This window comes from Etheostoma cragini, chromosome 5 (assembly GCF_013103735.1).
Source record: "Etheostoma cragini isolate CJK2018 chromosome 5, CSU_Ecrag_1.0, whole genome shotgun sequence".
Taxonomy (NCBI): domain Eukaryota; kingdom Metazoa; phylum Chordata; class Actinopteri; order Perciformes; family Percidae; genus Etheostoma; species Etheostoma cragini.
In genome coordinates this window covers 16,512,066-16,530,709 of record NC_048411.1, presented here as the reverse complement: position 1 = coordinate 16,530,709, position 18,644 = coordinate 16,512,066, and the positions used below count along the sequence as shown (strand labels likewise).

At 40.3% G+C, this 18,644-nt stretch overlaps 2 long non-coding RNA genes across 2 annotated transcripts in view; both read right to left on the bottom strand.

Moving 5' to 3' along the window:
- Positions 1–7,003: 7,003 nt before the first annotated feature.
- On the bottom strand, positions 7,004–11,837 carry LOC117944903. Its single transcript, XR_004656688.1, has 3 exons — positions 11,756–11,837; positions 8,223–8,225; positions 7,004–7,013 (listed from the first exon to the last, which is right to left on the bottom strand). It is a non-coding gene; the product is annotated as an uncharacterized LOC117944903 (long non-coding RNA).
- Positions 11,838–15,057: 3,220 nt separating this feature from the next.
- Positions 15,058–18,644, bottom strand: part of LOC117944907 — a 16,747-nt gene continuing 13,160 nt past the window's right edge. Inside the window, exon 3 of the long non-coding RNA XR_004656692.1 lies at positions 15,058–15,129. This is a non-coding gene — a long non-coding RNA (uncharacterized LOC117944907). The remainder of the gene's footprint in view (positions 15,130–18,644) is intronic.

Below are 18,644 nucleotides of genomic sequence, written 5' to 3'. Positions count from 1 at the left end.
TGTATGTGAAGTAATAAAAATGAGCCCCATGTTTACCAGCTGCAGCATTAAGATGTTAAACACATTAATGCATCAATAATTAATAACACAGGGGCGTAACTTTGGGTTCTACTTTGGGGGGATTGGTTTCTCCACTTTTGAGCAAAATTGCGATTTTTGACATCAAACACTTCATTTTCTACCTTTTGATGAATCTTTCTGCAACAATTTGTCTTTATTCATGTAACGGAAATTATAATAAGTTTCTTGGGTGGGTTGCACTGGCCAGTTTTCATAATTGGAGGGGGGGGGGGGGGGTTGTAACCCATCCCCTGTGTAAATTACGCCTATACAATAATATAACCACGCAATAGCTCACGACATAATCTTGGTACGTAGTTATTATATCACAGCTATGAACCAATCAGATGGCTTGATGGCAAATGACATGAGTACTTTTTCTTTTGGTGCTTTAAGTATATTTTGGGTGCTAAGGCTTTTTTACTTGTAATTCAGTAAGATTTAGAGTGCAGGACATTTACATGTAATAGAGTACGTATTACGTCTTTGACTGAAGTTGAAAATCTGAATACTTCTTCCTCCTCTAAATAAAGGAGAGGATTAGCACTAGATTTTAGAGTTCAGGGGAGAAGCAGGATTCGAGCTGAATAATTTAGTCATATATATATAAAAACAGAGTGTGATCAGACAGGAAACCGCTGCTCTCATATGTAGCCTCACACAGGGAACAAAAGTCATACTGTCAATGTGGGGGGAGGGGGGGGAGTCATGGGAAAGTAGTGGGTTGACCTTTGACTCCTGCTGGTGTTCAGGTGAGTTACCTGATGATGGCACAGGTGGGATGGGTCAGGACTGAGGTCACAAACAGAATCGCAGATAACATCACACACACACACACACACACACACACACACACACACCAACAACCAACAACTGTTATCTGAGTGTGTATCAGATAAGGTAGAGCTCTTTATCCATCACCATGTAGCGTAGCCCCTAATTTGAGCTAATGATGACATCACACGGGTCACTTTCTAACAGCTGCTGCAGGAAGTACTCCGATTCTTAACTTAAGTAAAAGTACCACTTGTAAGTGTGATTAATTACAAGTCATGCATTAAAGTAAAGTAAAAGTAAGTACACTAAGTATTAACATCTCTATACAGTAAGGTACAGAAGTTTTGTCAGCTTCATGCAGTGAAAGTACATGTTGCGCAGGAAAAGTCCATGTAGTGCAATAAAATGTCTCTGTCTGTGAGTGATGTCTACGGGTATGAAAATGTTCCAAAATCATGTTTCCTGCTGCATGCTACCAGCTGGTAAGCTACGCTGTGGTGGTTGTTGTTTTTTTCATCGGATTTACACATGTAGGCGGGGGTGGAGAGACAAAGGAATACTGTGGGAATCACTGATCTTTCTTTTAATTTTGATGGTGGAAATCGAAAGCTCTTTTTGTTTAATTTTTGGTTAAAAAATTGAAATTGTGATACCCTTATAGTGATGTCAGATTCTATGTGATATTGTTAGATTATAAGTACTGAGGCATCAATGTTAGAGCAGCATGTTGTTGTTCTTGCTGTTTCATGTAAAGTTACTTTTAACTACTGGTACTTTTGCTAGTTCAGTTTGCTAGTTTGGTGCACTGGTTCCCAACCTAGGGTTCGGGCCCACCAAAGGGTTACCAGATAATTCTGAGGGGTCATCCGATCATTAATGGGAGAGAAGAAGAAACTAAGTTCTGATACACAAATCTGTTTTCTGAATGATGTGATCTTCCCAATTTGCTCATGTCAAATTACAATACTGAAGAATTAACATGTATATAGATGACTTGCTGCAACACAAATTACAGACACATCCCAGACTACTGTGAAGCAAAGTGGCATGCAAGAATATGTTGTTTTTAAAATTCAGATAACTGAGCGAAAAGCATCACAGCACCTCAACGCTGGAGAACAGCACAGAGACTGTTTTACACAACAGACAGTAGATATTTAAAGGCCGTCACCTAATGACCAAACTGATCATGAGACATGGTCATAATCACCATGCTAATCACCATGCTAACAGTTTCCACTGTATGACCAGAACAGACCAGTCAGAGCTCAGGAAGTTTCTCTTGATCTCTAATCTAAGGTCAGGACAACTTTAACAACAACTGAACAATTTACTGATTGTTGAACAGCAAAGAGGAACCTCCAAATAATCATTCGAGTTCATGTTTAATCTAAAGATACAATATGACAAATATGTGTTCAAATAAAAAACTTAGAAACAAACTAAAGACGTCAACGTGAGTGGTTTGTAAACATATATAATCGATGAATGACATTAACGATTAGTCAAACTTCAAAAGGTCAATCAACCTAATTTGAATTCTTTAAAAAAACAGGTTTGATTTTTGTAAGCTGTTTTGGAAATATGTGAAAGGAAACATTTTATCACTGAACATTTCTCTGTCTGTCTGTCTCAGTATCTCTCGCCCCCCCCATGACTCTCTCTATTTAGTACTGGTCTTCTTCCAGATGAACAGGTCTCTGTTTTGTCTCATTGTTTCCGGCTCACTGAAGAGATTGAATATCGACCGCCGCTGACCCAGGACCAGCCCCCACCGCCCACCTATAGAGGAGATGCGACCATGTTGGAGGTCCTGGGCTCTGTCATCAGCTGACTCTAACACTATTTTAGTCGCTATGCTACAAGCCAAATTTCCCATGTGGTACAAAGAAGACTGAATTGTAACACTTTCCACCTACAGAAGAGTTGGGAGGCGCTCAGATTTCTGCAGGTTTCCACTGATCGTGTTTGCTGTAGGCACTGAAGTGTGTTTGAGACGTACTCCTTCAAATGTATGCAGTTTATGACAGAGTGAATGTTTTTGTCACTTATGTGCTCGGCTGTTTTATCTCAGGCATCTGTGATCTGATTTAATGTGTTTTATTGGTGCAGCAGACCATTTTTCTCCTCTGAAACACAATGACCTTACATAGACGACGTCTTTCAGAGCTTTGAGGAGCACAAATGTAATTTCACCTCCAATTGTGATGTGTGATTAATGTGTGAATGTATAAGAAGTCAGTAACTGTCAAGCTTCATTAAAGTGTATTTTTCTGCTCCCTGCTTCTGGTCTTGGTTCCTGCAGCTCGTCGTGCAGCTGAATCACTCATGGCAGTGATGATAATAAAAGCTTGACTGCATTCATCCACCTGCTGCTGAGGCTCCGATACAAGGCCAAAGAGACTTGGGAGTAATGCTTTTAATTTTCTAATTTTCTTTATCTGGATCTAAATGTATCTGTGTGCGTCTGTGCGTTTGTGCGCGTGCTTGCGTGCATGCGTGCATGCATGTTTTCTTGTGTCTGTCTATGTGTGTGTGTGCGTGTTTGTGTGTGTTCCTAAATGAAGAGCTCAATTAGGAGTCATTATTAGTGATGAACAATTGTGTACAAGGCCAATGGAGTCCGCCCTGTGATGCACACTGCTCCTTTTAGTTCACACACACACAAACACACACACACACACTCACACACTCACACACACACACACACACAAACACACACACACTTAGTTCGTCCTGTCCTTCAGAGTCACTTTACTTCATGATGGAGAGCAAACTGTCGGCAGCTCCCAATGCTAATAGCAAACCTCTATACGTCTTTACAACTCTTCCTCGCTCTCTCTTCAATGACAGTTGTTGAACTTCTTTCATCTCTTCTTTGTTTCTATTGTCTGAGGTTTAAAAGCTTCCTGCTTCCAATCAGTAAATATTTGTTTATCATTTCACCATTTCAGCTGCTCCCAAATCAGTTTATTCTGACCCGTATTAAGTCAACAGATAGACAGAAAGGATTATTTCCTTCCTCCCTGCTTTCCTCTCTTTTCAGAACTATTTCTGGACTCCCCCCCCCCCCCCCCCCCCTTTCCTCCATCTTTCCCTCCTCCAATCCATTTTCATCTCTACTTCTTTCCTCTCTCTTTCCTTGCTCACTTTTTTCCTTCTTTTCCTCCATCTTTCTTGTGTGTGTGTGTGTATGTGTGTGTGTGTGTGTGTGTAATTGGTATCTAGTTTCTACCCACTGAGTGTCTAACTGCTTTATAATGTCAGTCTGTCAGTCAGAGAGTCAGTGAGGAGAAGAGGGGAAGAGAGGAGTTCAAGTGAAAAGTTTAATTCAATGTCAGCAGCAGAGGAAGGGGGCACTATGGTTGAAATGTCTTGACCAGAGTAGTTAGTTACGGTCCGGTTGAAAAACTAATTAATTTAGTCATTCTTTGAACCTTACAACATGTAGTTGGGCTGAAAGATTAAAATCAGAATTGTATCTAAAAGTGCTCCAAATGTAATGGTACCTGCCCCATAGATTTCTTGTTTCACTAATTGTTGTGACCTGATGTTGGCACTAATGAAAAGGCCAAAGGTCACTGAAAATATTAGGACTCATGGGGGACATTTTAACAACAATCTTCATGGTAATCTGGGAAGTTAGTTGCACGGATGTCTGACCGACCAACCTCTACACCATCAGGCCTCACTGCCAGTGGATCAAAAAATCTGGAACGCTGCAGCATGCTTTAAAAGTGATTCGTAGTAAAAGGCCTAACAATTAAAACACACCAGAATTATCCTTTAGAGGTATACTTTGTTTGTTCTCATCAAGAGTTTTCAAATGGAAACACCTGTTCAGCCGTAGCAATGACGTCATTAAAGATCTGCTTTTTGTTCTGATGCAGACCTAGGTAACAGTCATGGCTGTTGTCATTTCACTTTGTCGTCTTGTGTTTAACATTAATAACACACAGTGACAATAACATTTGCATTTTCTGAAGAAAACGTGTGTGAGAGCTGTGGGAGGCGCCACAGCATTTTAAAAAAATATATTTAAGTGCAACCTACAGATGACTGATCAAATTCTGTGAAATGCATTTCATCATTTGTACACCTTTGCTAAATTGGTACATTAAAGAAATATGGCAGATAATAATGCCTTCCACTTTCTAATGGAGAAGTTGTTTACATTTCATTTTATCAAAGTCAACACATGTTTTTATGTGACTGAATTGCCCCCTATGGGTAGAACTGTATGATATGTTACACATTTGTGGAATGTGGCATTACCAAATGTGGTTGCAGTCCAATTTAGCAGTGAAGATTCTGTTAAGTTATGGTCTGTTAAGTACACCAGCCTCTAAAAGTTTAATAACCAATTACAGACAAAGGGCAGGAAAGTTAGCTGTGCTAAGTAATGCAAAGCTAAGAAATGTAACGTTACTTCAGGGAAGCAAGGGGATTTTCTGTTGTTTCTCTGTCATCTTAGACTAGCAGTAACCATGGTGTCGGAAAAAGGGGGCAGATGCTAGATTGGATCCGCTAGACACGTCAATGTCACAGGCCGTGGCCCACCTTATTTTAGCCATATTCAGCCTCTGATTGGTTTACCCTGTTATTCTTACCCTAAACAATTCCCACTCCTCATGCCTTAACCTAACTATGTTGACACGTTTAGCAGATCTAGCATTTACCCTGAAAAAATCAATCTGCAGGCTACCGGTAAGCTAATGTCACTCAGTCTTTAGCTGCTGGTCAGCTACGCTGTGTCTGTTGTTTTGTCTTTGGACATGTGCAAGTAGGCTGGGGTGGAGAGAGAAGAAAGTATTAGGGAAATCACCAATCCTGCTTTTAGTCAAAATCCAAATCGTGACACCCCTATTTGTGTAATTGGTGACTTTCAGATCTTCTCCAAACTGGAGGCGTGCAAACTAAGTTACCGTACTGTGCTGAAGCAACATCATCTTCCAGAAACCTACTTCAGGTCATGTGGGAAAACATTTTTAGAAGGACTTGGCTTCACAGCATTTGGCACTGAAACATACGTACTTTGACCAAAATGTGAATGTTTGGATTTAAATACATGAGGAACACTACCAGGAAGCTACAGAATTATATATAATAATGAAGTAATAAAACCCCAAAAATAATAATAATGGACTCCACTTTAACTTGCGCTGACAGACTGTGCGTTCCTCTGCCTCCATTCACGATCAGCAGTTAAGCAGAATAACCTGTAGGTTGTTTGAAACTTAGTAAATAGTGACAGTTTTAAAGATTTCACATCATCTGTAGGAGGTTTTACTTATCTTGTTTGGATGCTTTTTGTGTAAGCGATGAGCGCTAAGTGGCTGTGCAAGTCACATGCACACACACAAACACACACGTTCACAAATACACACACGCACACACATACTGAGTTTATAATGATGACAGGCTGACAGCTCAGTGTCGCCAATGATTTCCTGCCATTACCCTGTCTCAGTGGTAACACACACGCACACACACACACACACACACACACACACACACACACACACCACACGCTCACACACAAAGGCTTTTTGGTCTGCAGCTGTTATTTGTGATTTATTTCCCAGTTTGTCCATCAACATGTTCACTGTCATTTTGAGACAGCTAATCTCTTCAGCCTGAACACATCCACACATTTCCTGAATAAAACCTGTCTGTGGAGTTCTTCACAGGTTTCTCAGGAGATGTTTTTAAGGAATAACCGTTTTTAAAAGGTACCTAGCAGCATTTTTGACCACTATTCACACTGTGGAGCAATGCCCTGACAAATGCAGTGAAGAACGAGACTGCGAACAAGCAGGTAAACCCACAACAGCGAAAGTGCCATTTGAGATTTTTAATGTTTAGCATGTAGCCTAGTGTTGTTTTATTATGTTGAGTGCAAGTACAGAGAGGAGGGAATGTGTTGAGGGTGGAGATGATAACTGAGAGGCCAGAGAAAAAAACTTGAGTGCTGAGACAGTGAAGCAGGGATGTGTACAGGTGGGCTATTGTTGCCTGGGCAACTGCCATTTGCCCTGAATGGCTTAGCTGCCCCTCTGGTGAAAGAGGCTAAATACATTTGTCTCTTTCTTTTTATGCTGTGGTGGCTGCATTACTACGATAATACGCCAGTCATTACTAAAGTTAAATAAAATGAAATCGCTATCTCATCCAATCTTGCCCTCAGCATGCCCTCTGCCCCCAGTCACATGACTTTGTTTATATTTGCACACAGAGTACCGCAAATGAAAGAGGAAAACCAAGCCCTTCTGCCTTTACGTAAGTTTTTAAAGTTATGGAGATTATAACAAATGCTCTGTTAATAATAACCAAAAATCCACTTGAGCTTTGAATAACATGCAGCTTCAGCTTGTAACGTTTGCATCACGTTGTGCAGCATTGCCTTAACGTAAAATGCTATCAACCAAAGCTAATGACAGCTGTTAGCAGTGGCGCTAACGTAGCTACGTTACGTGCGTTGCATTAGTGTGCGCTCTGTAGAGAAGAGAGAGGCTCGGGTGGGATGTCTGGGGTCTTGAGTCATGCTTGCTTAAACGTTGTTTACAGTCTATATGTTATCTGAGTTTTCAACTAACAATATGACGTTAGTGAAAGTGAAAGGCGCCCTATTTTGTTATTAGATGCTACATTAATGTTCCAATTGGTTAGCGACGCCCTCCCGTGGACGGGACGTTTTCTCCACTGAAGCGAAGTTGTTTTTTCCACTTTTACATGTTTTCATGAATCGCAAGCATTAAATCTTCATTAACACGCTCATGCAGCAAACCATTTGAAAGCTTAAAGTCTTGTGAATCGATTAAGCCCACACATCAACACATGTGATGATTAATAGCAGTTAAACAACTGTAATAAACAAAAAGTTGAGAGTGTGAATGACCTCAGGCACATCCCAGAGTGCCAATGTACTGTTAATGGGAAATGTATCACTTTTTATTTGGTAAAACATTTAGGCGAGGAAAGCATGTATTTTCAAGTTTCTCTGAAATAAACTTGGCATTAGCAAAAAGTAAGCCTAATGTTAGTTTTGTGTGCTTAAGTTTGCCTTCACAACAAAGACAACTGAAGGAGAGAGATAAAGAGCTCAAAGAAGCAGATAAAAGAGCTACAACTTTGCAAATCCAAGCCAGCTGTGAGAGAAGCATCTGATAATGTCAAGCAACCATCCTACATTATTCATATTATGTAAAGTTGGCCTATTTTATCAAAAGTTTTTTCTTTAAGTTGGTGTAGGCTACTAACTCATAAAAACAAATGTTTGATTTAATAATAAATACTCAATAGGCCTAAATATCGTGCATAGCATTTGTGAATTAGTTATTATTTTTATGTATATCAAAAGTTCCAGTTGAGTATAATACTTTTACTAGCTGTAGTCATGTTTTCAATTGTACTTTATAATATGTACAGTATTTACACACACACATAAATATTATTTATGCTGCCAAATCAGAACATTAGTTATGTAAACCAGAATCATTGAGTGCAGCCACAGTCTAAAGGTCCACTTGCAGCACAGGTGTCAGTATTCAGTTTTTTAGCAGTGAAAAGTGTATGAGTTACTTTAGTCAGATTCTAATTCTATTCAAGATGAGGCCTACCACAAGTCTTCAGACCAGAGAGGGAGAGCATGCCGAGCATCACTCAACAAATGTCTACATAATGAGTGTGGGGAGTGTTCCTATAAAAGGGCCATGTCAGTGAAGCGTGACTAAGAAAAAGATAGATGCTGCGGCCAATAGTATTTGTAACTTAAAGTTATATTATACTGTAGAACTTATTTAGAAATCTAAATCTGTAGAGATCTCCATCTTTGAAGGTTGAACAGGTCGGGGAGGGGTTTGGGGGGTTGTACAGCAAATTTGTTATATAATGCTGTTGATTGGCTAAAATTGGGTAGAAATCATCTTCATCACTTCTGTAGACTGTGGTCACAGTCTTAGTTGTCTTCAGGTTTACCTGCTCCATTCCAACATTTATCTTGTGGTAATTTCACTTTGTCGTCTACGTGTTCAACATTATTAAGAATAAAAACCGAGACCAGTGAGAGGTCAGCAAACACAACACTTGACATGAGACAGACAGACTGTGGGGAAGAGAACCAGAGGATTCAATGAGATGTCATACTGTTCCTGTAATACACTGCCATATTAGACCGAAGCTGTGCAGATATTTGAAGCATGCTCGGCTCACCATTAAGTGCCAGCAGCAGGTTTTATGAAAAAGGTGTAATTCACTTGTTCTGAGTGTTTCCTGTAAAAGCGAGAGCTGTCAGGTTACAACCTGCTGCTCAAATGAAGCACAAAGAATTCATTCACATTCACATTCAGAGAGAAATCAGCGACAAAATGATCCCCCTTCAGGCTGACAAGTACCCCTGTGGTTCACACAGACACACACACACACACACACACACACACACACACACACACACACACACACACACACACACACACACACACACAAAGGTAACCTCCCCTCTCTGTGCAGCATTAAAAGGCAGCTGTCATTAAGGCCCCACTGTGTGTGTGTGCGTGCCCGCTGCCATTAGGCGCCCACCGCAGTGAGACTCCGGTCCACTCTGGCCCAAGGCATGCTGGGAAAATCTCCAGCTTCCCTGCCAGCCTGAGCCCAGAGCCAGAGAGCTAAATGACAGGGTTGACTCCTCCTGGACGCCCCGCACCGCTATTCCAACGCTACCTCCAACCTCTACTGCTACCCTACAATTAACACACTGCTGAGAGGAGAGGAGTGCAGAGCAGATCAGAGGAGAGGAGAGAAGATGATGTATATTAAGTATTTTAAGTATACGCAGTATACTTACACACTTATACACAGTATATACGGCAAAAAACTAGGTGTTTAAACACTGACAGCATCAAACTAAAGGACCATAGGTCATGTGTATGTGATTTATTTTATTGTATGTGTAACTTGTGTGAACTCAGTGTATGCCTAGTTTGAACATGTTATGTATTCTGTATGTAAATGTCTTGTACCTGGAAGGTCAGTGTTCTTGCAGACTTCTTCTCAGCTCTAATTGGTAAATTATCCAATCAAACATAAGCGCTTGTCCACCAATTAGCTGCTAATTGACCTGAGAGCCAGAGAGAGTCGAATATATTGTGTTTGCGTTTGTGCGTGTGTGTGTGTGTGTGTGTGTGTGTGTGTGTGTGTGTGTGTGTGTGTGTGTGTGTGTCAGTGTGTGTGTGTGTGTGTCAGTGTGTGTGTCTCAGTAGGGGTTGCTAATGGAGCAGGTAGCTGTGAATTCATTACTGTGTCACTTATAAAGAGGCCGTTTAAACGACCGAACCCCACAGAGCTAAATTACTGCTCTCTGTCCCTCTGTCTGTCTGTCCGTCTATCTGTCTGTCTGTTTGCCTGTTACCATATTTAGTTTGTCCCTGTGTGAAGACCGAGGGGGGAAAAAACATCATTAAATATCCAGTAGGAGACTGATAACAGTGTAGCAGAGCATCACCTTCTGGAAAGACACATTTATTTGTTCTTCACCTTTCAACAACAACGGGATTCAAAGTGCTTTACATAAGACAGACTGACTTTAAAGGGATAGTTTGGATATTTTAAATTGGAGTTGTATAAGGTAATTATCCATAGTTAGGGTGTTACCTACGGTAGATGGCAGTCGGCACGACCCCACTTTGGGGAGCCAGGCATGAGTACTGACACAGACGCTAAGCAGTGTATTGCTGTGGGCGGGGGGCAGCAGCTATGCTTATTTTAGACAAATAAAAAAATCGTCAATTTAAGTCTGCGCTATATTTAGCTCTACCTTGCCATTAGCCAGCCCTCTACAACGAGGAACTTTAGCCGTTATCTATGCTCTCTTCCAAGCCACTAGAGCCCTTTTTATTTTACCTTGTAGAACATGGGAGTTGCAGGTTAGTTTGTTTGTGTTATTGTGTGACTTTGCTGAGTTACCTTGTAACACCAAAGTAAACCGTCCTCTCAAAAGGTTTCATAGACTCTTTCCTCAGATTGTCAAACATTTTAGTGTTCCATCTTCCGTGGTTCTAACTTTGTTCTTATTTCCTTTCACAAACCTGTGGAGCTATAAATGAGAATGATCCTTCCCCTTTCTCCACATCCTGCTTTGATTGACAGATGACAACTCTCAGCCAATCACAGCCAATCAAAGCCCTCGGTTAGCTCGCTATCAGAGCTAAACACTGATGTCAAAAATACTACCTGTCACATTGCAGCGAGGAGACATGTGTGCGTGTGTGTGTGTGTGTGTGTGTGTTTGTGTGTGTGTTCCTTTATGTGTTGAGAAAATTCTCCTACTTCTTAAGCTAAATAAAGGCTTTAAAAAGCCTCATGGATCAGCTGGAAAATTCATCGTCGTTGAAAATTGTTACAATGCGACCAGGGAATGTGCTGGTCTGCAATGTTCTGAAACCTGCCAATTCACATCAATGCCACGAGACAGTGTAGCATCTCCATAGCAAAGACTCTTTGTACTTTGCAAAAACGTCTTATTTCTATGATTCATGGCTTTGTTATAGGTGCTCCCTCTATTCAGTCTTCTCTAGCTTGTTCGATCGCATTACCATGCTCGCTGGCACATGTTGAGCCTCTGTGTAACTTTGCCATTTTGATCAGTTTACAGTTTGTAACATAGAAAGGAATTATCGATCATTCTATTTCTATAGACCCTTTGTACGTGACATTACGCTCTACTCGCATTAATTATGAACGCCATGACAGATGGTAGAAAAGCTATGCTGTAGACGGACGGCAAGCCAAACGCAAATGTGTTTGTTAGTCTGTGTGTTCTCACATTCACAATCTGCAGAGTAATCATCACCAACACAAGCATGTGTATGTGTTGCCTTTCTGTTTTAAATTACTGATAAATATTAATAAAAGTATCCTCAACCTGCTGTGCTAACCAGCTGTTCCTGCTAACAGGTCGACTCGATGATGACCCACATAACTATCATCGGTTATTCACTGACCTAGCTAGCTAGCTAGATATCGGTAACTAGCTTAAAAAAAGCCAAAAAAACAAGTTATATGCGGCTCTGCGGAGCTCCTACCCCAGCTGGCCGACCAGCTAGCTGCAGCTAGCTTTGGACTGCTCGGTGGCTGCTGCCCATTGCATCATTCTATACACCGGTCAAATCTTAACTACTAGGCTACACAGCGAATATAATCACAGATAAAAAGATGGCTAGATGTTACAATTATGAATGGTTACTACTGATCATATACACTCTGTGATTTACTGCATGGATTAACTGGTGATAGATAATTTAGAACTACACTTCCCAGAGCTGGGATGCGTTCAGGCATCCATTAGAAAGTTGCATTGGCACATGCAGTGAACAATGGTATGTGGGTAGCCACCATGGACAGTTAAAGAAATGGACCAACAGATCAGAAGCACTTTTCCGGGGAGTGCTCAGCGTTACTGCGCAGCCTGCAACTGAGCTTGCCGGCGTAGATAGTTGTACGTCTTCTGGTAGCTGTGCCAAGAAAAATCTCAATCATTCCCAATCAGCAGAGACGGAGAGCGCAGGTGTATGTAAGGAGATAACATAGGCACAGGCTAATTATTACTAATTAAAATGCAAGCTAGCTAGCTGTGGCTGTGTCCACTGGGCTGTTGTTCTCATCTTGACAAAGTCTCTTAGCGGCAAGGAATAAGGCAGAGGGACCGTGGTGCACTAGCAGGCTGACTTAGAACAATAAACTACCAATACAGCTAATGTTATTTGGCAAATTTAATAGTGGGTTAGTTTGCCCAGCGCCGTTAACCGTGTTTTAAACTATCATGCTAAAAATAACACCATCATAAAAAAATAACTATATGAGCATGTTGAACGTTGCTGTAACCTTACTGGTTATAAGGTTACCGCACAGTATGGTTTAGCTGCCAAGGATTAGCATGATCAAAGCACCTCGTAAGTTTGATTGACATTGAAATACATCAGTAAATCAGGTGCTATATGACTGTGTTGCAAGGTGCCGTGCAATTAATGAAAGATAATGAAGTGTTGCTGAAAAAATATCTATTATTTCTACTGAGGATAATTCTGTGAAATTTAAATTGACAACAGATTTCTCTGGGTTTGAACATTGTTGGAAACATTTGGGATAATGGGTTAATAAAGTAAACATCTAAAATATTACTGCATATATATAGTCATTTTAATGGCTCAATATTGCAAATAATTTGTTTAGGTAAGGTTTAAAATGCAGTACTTTTTTTTGTAGTGGAGTATTTTCAAAATGTGGGACTAGTACTTCCACTGAAGATATACTTTATACACCACTGCTTTTCACTGTCAATATATAGTTTTTTTTATAAATATACCTCGCCTGACAAGCCAGATGGTTTGTTACACAGATCTGAGAAGCCGCCATTGTAAAGTGTTTGAAAAAGGCAGGCACAAAAAAATACCTTGAAGGTGATTGGGAGAACCAACTTCTGCCATTGTTGTTTTGAAGAAACAGTTGCAACCATCACACACCTAAACCATGTCCGTAGCTGCCAGTAGCTCCTCACTCGATGCTGATTGGTTCAGTTCACTTATATTACGTGTTGTGGAACAGAGCTAAGCCAGCTAGCTAACGAGCAGGCTGAATACCATCAAGGTGACGTGATGATCAAGACGAGAGATGTAGTGCACTGAGCGGTTTCACACAAAATGATGTGGTACCGCGACGAACCTAGGACAAACTGTGACTTTCTTCAGTTACAAAATTATATTTTAAATTGACAAACATCATATGTCTAATCCATGGCTCAATTTAAATGGGATAAAAAATAATAAGTCTTTAATAAGGTCACATGAGGTCCATCCGAAGCGAAGGGAAATCGCATCTATTACTTGAAGCCTGACAAAATGAGTTCTGCTGCCAGAAACACATTTAGTAGTTGTTCTGGAGTTTTTGATCTAATCATATAATCACTCACTTTTAAACCATCATGGACAAGAACTCTTTGAAAAAAAATAGGACATTTAAATACCTGCAATTTTATGATAACTGAGCAAATTCCATCTGTTGACTAAGGTCAGCTGACCTCACCACTGATTGAAACATTAGACTCTTAAAATGTTATGAAAACAATCTTTCCTGAACATCCAACCTTCCAACCAAGGCTTCCTGCAACTTCTGTACAGCATTACATATCAAATAATATATATATATATATATATATATATATATATATACATATATTTTTTTTTAAAGTATTTGATACCTTCTAAATGATGTTTGCATTGTTATCACAACACATTCAAACTGTAAAATATCCCATGACTCAGGACGATCAGGGGATGAGCTTAGCAGAGCTAGCCAATGGCATCATAGCATCGATTAACACTGTGGTGATAACATATCTTCAGACAGCAGGTCCTTATTACTAACTGTACATCAAATCTGAGCATGTAAAGATGAAAAGATGCACTAGAATTTATACCTTTTTAGAATAAAAACCTTCTCAAAAATTCTTCCCTGAGACTGGATCATACAACAGAAGATATAGTAAATAGTGAGATGCAGTTTCATAAATCATAATCATCATAATTTATCAATTAAAAGACACAAAACATGTTGACACTGTAGAACAAGAAGAGGGGCTGTTAATGTGGAGGATTTCAATGTTGATGACAGCAGCTGTGATTGTTTGGTTCAGGTGGAGAAGAAGAGAAAGAAAAGGAGAACAGATGTTTGTGTTCAGGGTCTTTTCATCAACAAACTGCAACAAGAAAAACACAAAAGAAATTACATTTTCATCATCAGACAAAAGACAAGCCACACAAAGAGCTTGTGTGTGTGTGTGTGTGTGTGTGTGTGTGTGTGTGTGTGTGTGTGTGTGTGTGTGTCTGAGTGTGCGTGTGTGTGTGTGAAGGACAGAAAGAGGAGAAGGTGGAAAACATTTACACACTTCTAAAAAGCTTCTGTCTGTAAATTAAGTTATCTGTACCTGAACACCTGAACCTCAGTTTGAAGCGTCCGTTCACCTGAATTACAGGAAAACTTACTCTATCTCTCTCTCCTCCCTCTGGTGTATATATTTGGATAGATTTCATTTCATTTGTCTAAATACGTTTTGCTGAACTGTGCAATATCTCTCAGGTGTGTTACCAATATATATATTGTACAGTATACCCGTTAAATCACTTCAAAGCATGCCATGACTAAATTATCAAGTTTTATATAGTGTGTACATGTAAACCCTGTCTCTTAAAAATTACGTTCCCATACAAATGAACTGGATTCTCAATTCTGTTTCATGGGAAACTTATTTTATCCCGGATTACACTTCAATTAGGAGAGCCATGTTTGCAGATATGCAAATTAAATTTATTTTACAGCTCAAATAAAGTCTTTGGTTGTTAGACTCCATTGCTATACAAATCTTTTGTATATATGTGTATAGAGTATAACCATCTGCCCCCCCCTCCCTGATGGACTCTAGACACCTAAGACCAGCCCAAAGGAAGCTTCAGACCAGTGAGGGCCACGCTGGTTGCACTCTTTGCCTGCAACGACAGCTGAAAGACAGCAAAGAGAGAAATGATTATTTAAATCAAGATTGTGACTCTGTGATTGGCCCTAGCCATTTGTGTAGGATCCTGATTGGTTTAGCAGGAAGGTGAATGCCTCCAACAGCTGATTTGAGTTAGGAATAGAGCATTGATTAAGATTGAGGTTTTCCTGAAGAGATTTACGCTGAGATACATTTCAATCAGGAGAGACTAGTTGCAGATATGTGACAGTTATACACAGCATGATAAAATATACATTTACTAGGATAACAGCTGAATTGATTTAGGAGTTATTTGATTAATAGTTGGGTCTTTCTGAAAGGATTTATTCTGAGCTAATATGTTTCTAATCTAAGTCTCTTTAGGGAGGAGTTCGCGATGGATGGGTCAACCAACGCAGGACGTTCGTGTCCTGTGTAAGACCAAAATTCAACGTTGACTTGTTTACGTAACATACTTCTTAAAGCCCACCGGGTCACCAGCGACCTGCTGGAGTTTCTAGCCAGCTACTAATAGCTAGCCCTGAGCTGGTTAGATCACGCGTAGAAGTATAAATGTTTAAACTTACGTCATAATGGACATGCTACACATCATTATATTGGTTAGATTCTCAAAAATTCAGTTGTTCAGTTCATTTTACAGCAAAGACGAACACAAAAGCATAATTCACGTTTTCTTGCCTGTTTGCGGCTTACAGTCAGCTCTGTGAGTTGCTATTGTTGTCCAAAAATCCAACTAGCCAACAGTTTGCAAGGCTGCGGTGGAGATGCTTGGCCAAAATAAGCCCATGTTTCTGGTCGGAAGGAGAAACACTTACTTTTAATCTTTAAAAAAGATACCAACAGGTTTTTGAAGATGCATAAACATCCCAATGCCTACATTTTAAAGTAGTTGAAGGAATGGAAGACGGCTGTGTTTGCAAAATTTAACAAGTTTGCAACTGGTGTAAACCTTTAAAAGAAAAAAAAAAAATCTAAAATTTGGCACGGCTGCCTGTATACTGGAATATATGGAGAACTAACATCTATGTTTGTGATTTTTTTTTATTAGTTAAAGGGAAAACTGAATTTTCCATTAAAAAAAAAAAGTTCCTAGTTCTTGCTATCAGGTACTTTTTTTAGTACTACCTCAGTCGAGGTTCCAAGCAAGCTGAGGCGATACCAATAAAACCTGCAGACTACTGATTGGTCGGAGAAAATCGTCACTAATCACTGCATCATCATTGCTAACAACAGATGAGGGTGTCCTGAACAAACCTGCCGTGTTTAAGTAGTTTATCCAGCTGTGTGTGTGTGTCGCATTAGGTCACGGCAGTTTTCTCTGAAGTTCTGTGTGTGTGTGTGTGTGTGTGTATGTGTGTGTGTGTGTATGTGTGTGTCGCATTAGGTCACGGCAGTTTTCTGCGATGTCACTATGACGACCAGCCACCCTCGCCTCACGCATAAAGAGGTACTAATCTGCAATGGAAAAGGGAGGACGGGGCGCCAAGCCGAGTCGAGTTGAGCAGGTACCACGTAATGGAAAAACGACATTAAGCAACCTTGACTGCGATGAGGATGGGATTCAGACCCACTTATGCAGAGCACGAGATATTAGCAGTACATCACCTAAACCACTCATCTTTTGTGTGTGTTTTCCAAGGGGACCACCTAGGTTGTTATCATAAAGTTAAACTGAACTCAACTTTAATTGCAATGAAATGTGAGGAAACTAATGTGAAAACGGACATGAAGAAACTCACTAGCTTAGCACATTAAGGCTAATAGGTAATTGTCTAGTCGTCAAATATAAAGCAACTCATTGTGAACACATCCATATAGACAAAAACAAAAAGCAACTAGACTTAATTAAAACATTCATACACAAACACACACACCCATTCATAATCGACTCACATATTGTTGCAGATCAGCTAACACACCATGACTTCTAATGGACACCAACAACAATGCAAACTCATTAGTCAACACTAACACACACCCATCCCCTCCAAAGGACACAGCTGTGAGACTTCATACAGACAGATGGACACATTTTTACAGTCTGACCCTAAGCACATCACACACACACACACACACACACACACACACATGCAGTCTGTGTTGTAGCAGCAAAAGAGCAGGTGGTTTTGTACCTGCTGTAGAGATGTTAGACATGTCCTGAAGGAGAAAAGAGGCGTTGATTACAGGTAGTTAATCTCTTGACTCAAATTTATTTTGAACATTTAATGAATATGGACTCATTTGTCAAGAAGCAACAAGTGCCTCAAACACAACTCATTAGAGGTGTAAGAAGTAAATGTAGTAACCAAACAGTATAGAAATACTCTGTACAAGGAAAAGTCCTGAGAGTAGACGTCTGTTTCCTGCTCTCCAGAGGATGAACCCTTTATATAGCAATGACTTCATAGTTTTTCCTGAAGCGCCGCCCTCAGGACAAACTGCACATGTTCAGACTTTGAGAACAGATATCAGGTTGTTCAGGTTTTGTCTGGAATAAACGCTGCAGCCTGTAGGGTACACCAATAGGATTTCAGAATCATTTGGACTGAATTTGTAGGAATCAAACTCAATCTTTTGTCCAACTTTGGATCTTTTATATACCTCACAATCACCAGGTTTTCCCTTTCAGCCTTGTCACACAAAGAAAAGAAGGATATTTTTCTAAGAGAAAATGACACCATACGGAACCAACAAGCACTAACTTTTACCCTAAAAGGACTCCATTCAGGAAATGGATTTTCTTTTCACAACTGAAACCGTTATTAATATTAATATTATTATTCAAAAAGATAGGAAGGTCGACATCAGAACAGCTCACCCATTAGCACACAGATGACAGCTGATGTGAGGCTGTTAAAGAGACTAGTGATCCAGACCTGCTGAATGTGCACGCACACACACATACACACGCACAAACACACACGCACACACACTCAGATTCAAAACGGCTAATTGAATTTCATGGCCTGTCTTTGTCAAAGGCTTGCCACCTTCTGTTACTGTTGTAGAGCTCTGTAACTGTGTGTGTCTGTCTGTGTGTGTGTGTGTGTGTGTGTGGGTGGGGGGGGGTAATAGACAAGCCAATATACTCCTAAACAATAGTGCCCCCTCCCCTGGCGGCGGTGGCCTTTACAACCCATGAATTCATTACAGCTGCTTTCTGGCCAAGAAGGCGCGCCGCCTCGTCTTTATCGCACTGAAATGAGCAATAAAAGAGGCTTAAGGGAGGTGACTGGAGGGACGATGGATGACGGGGGGGGGGGGG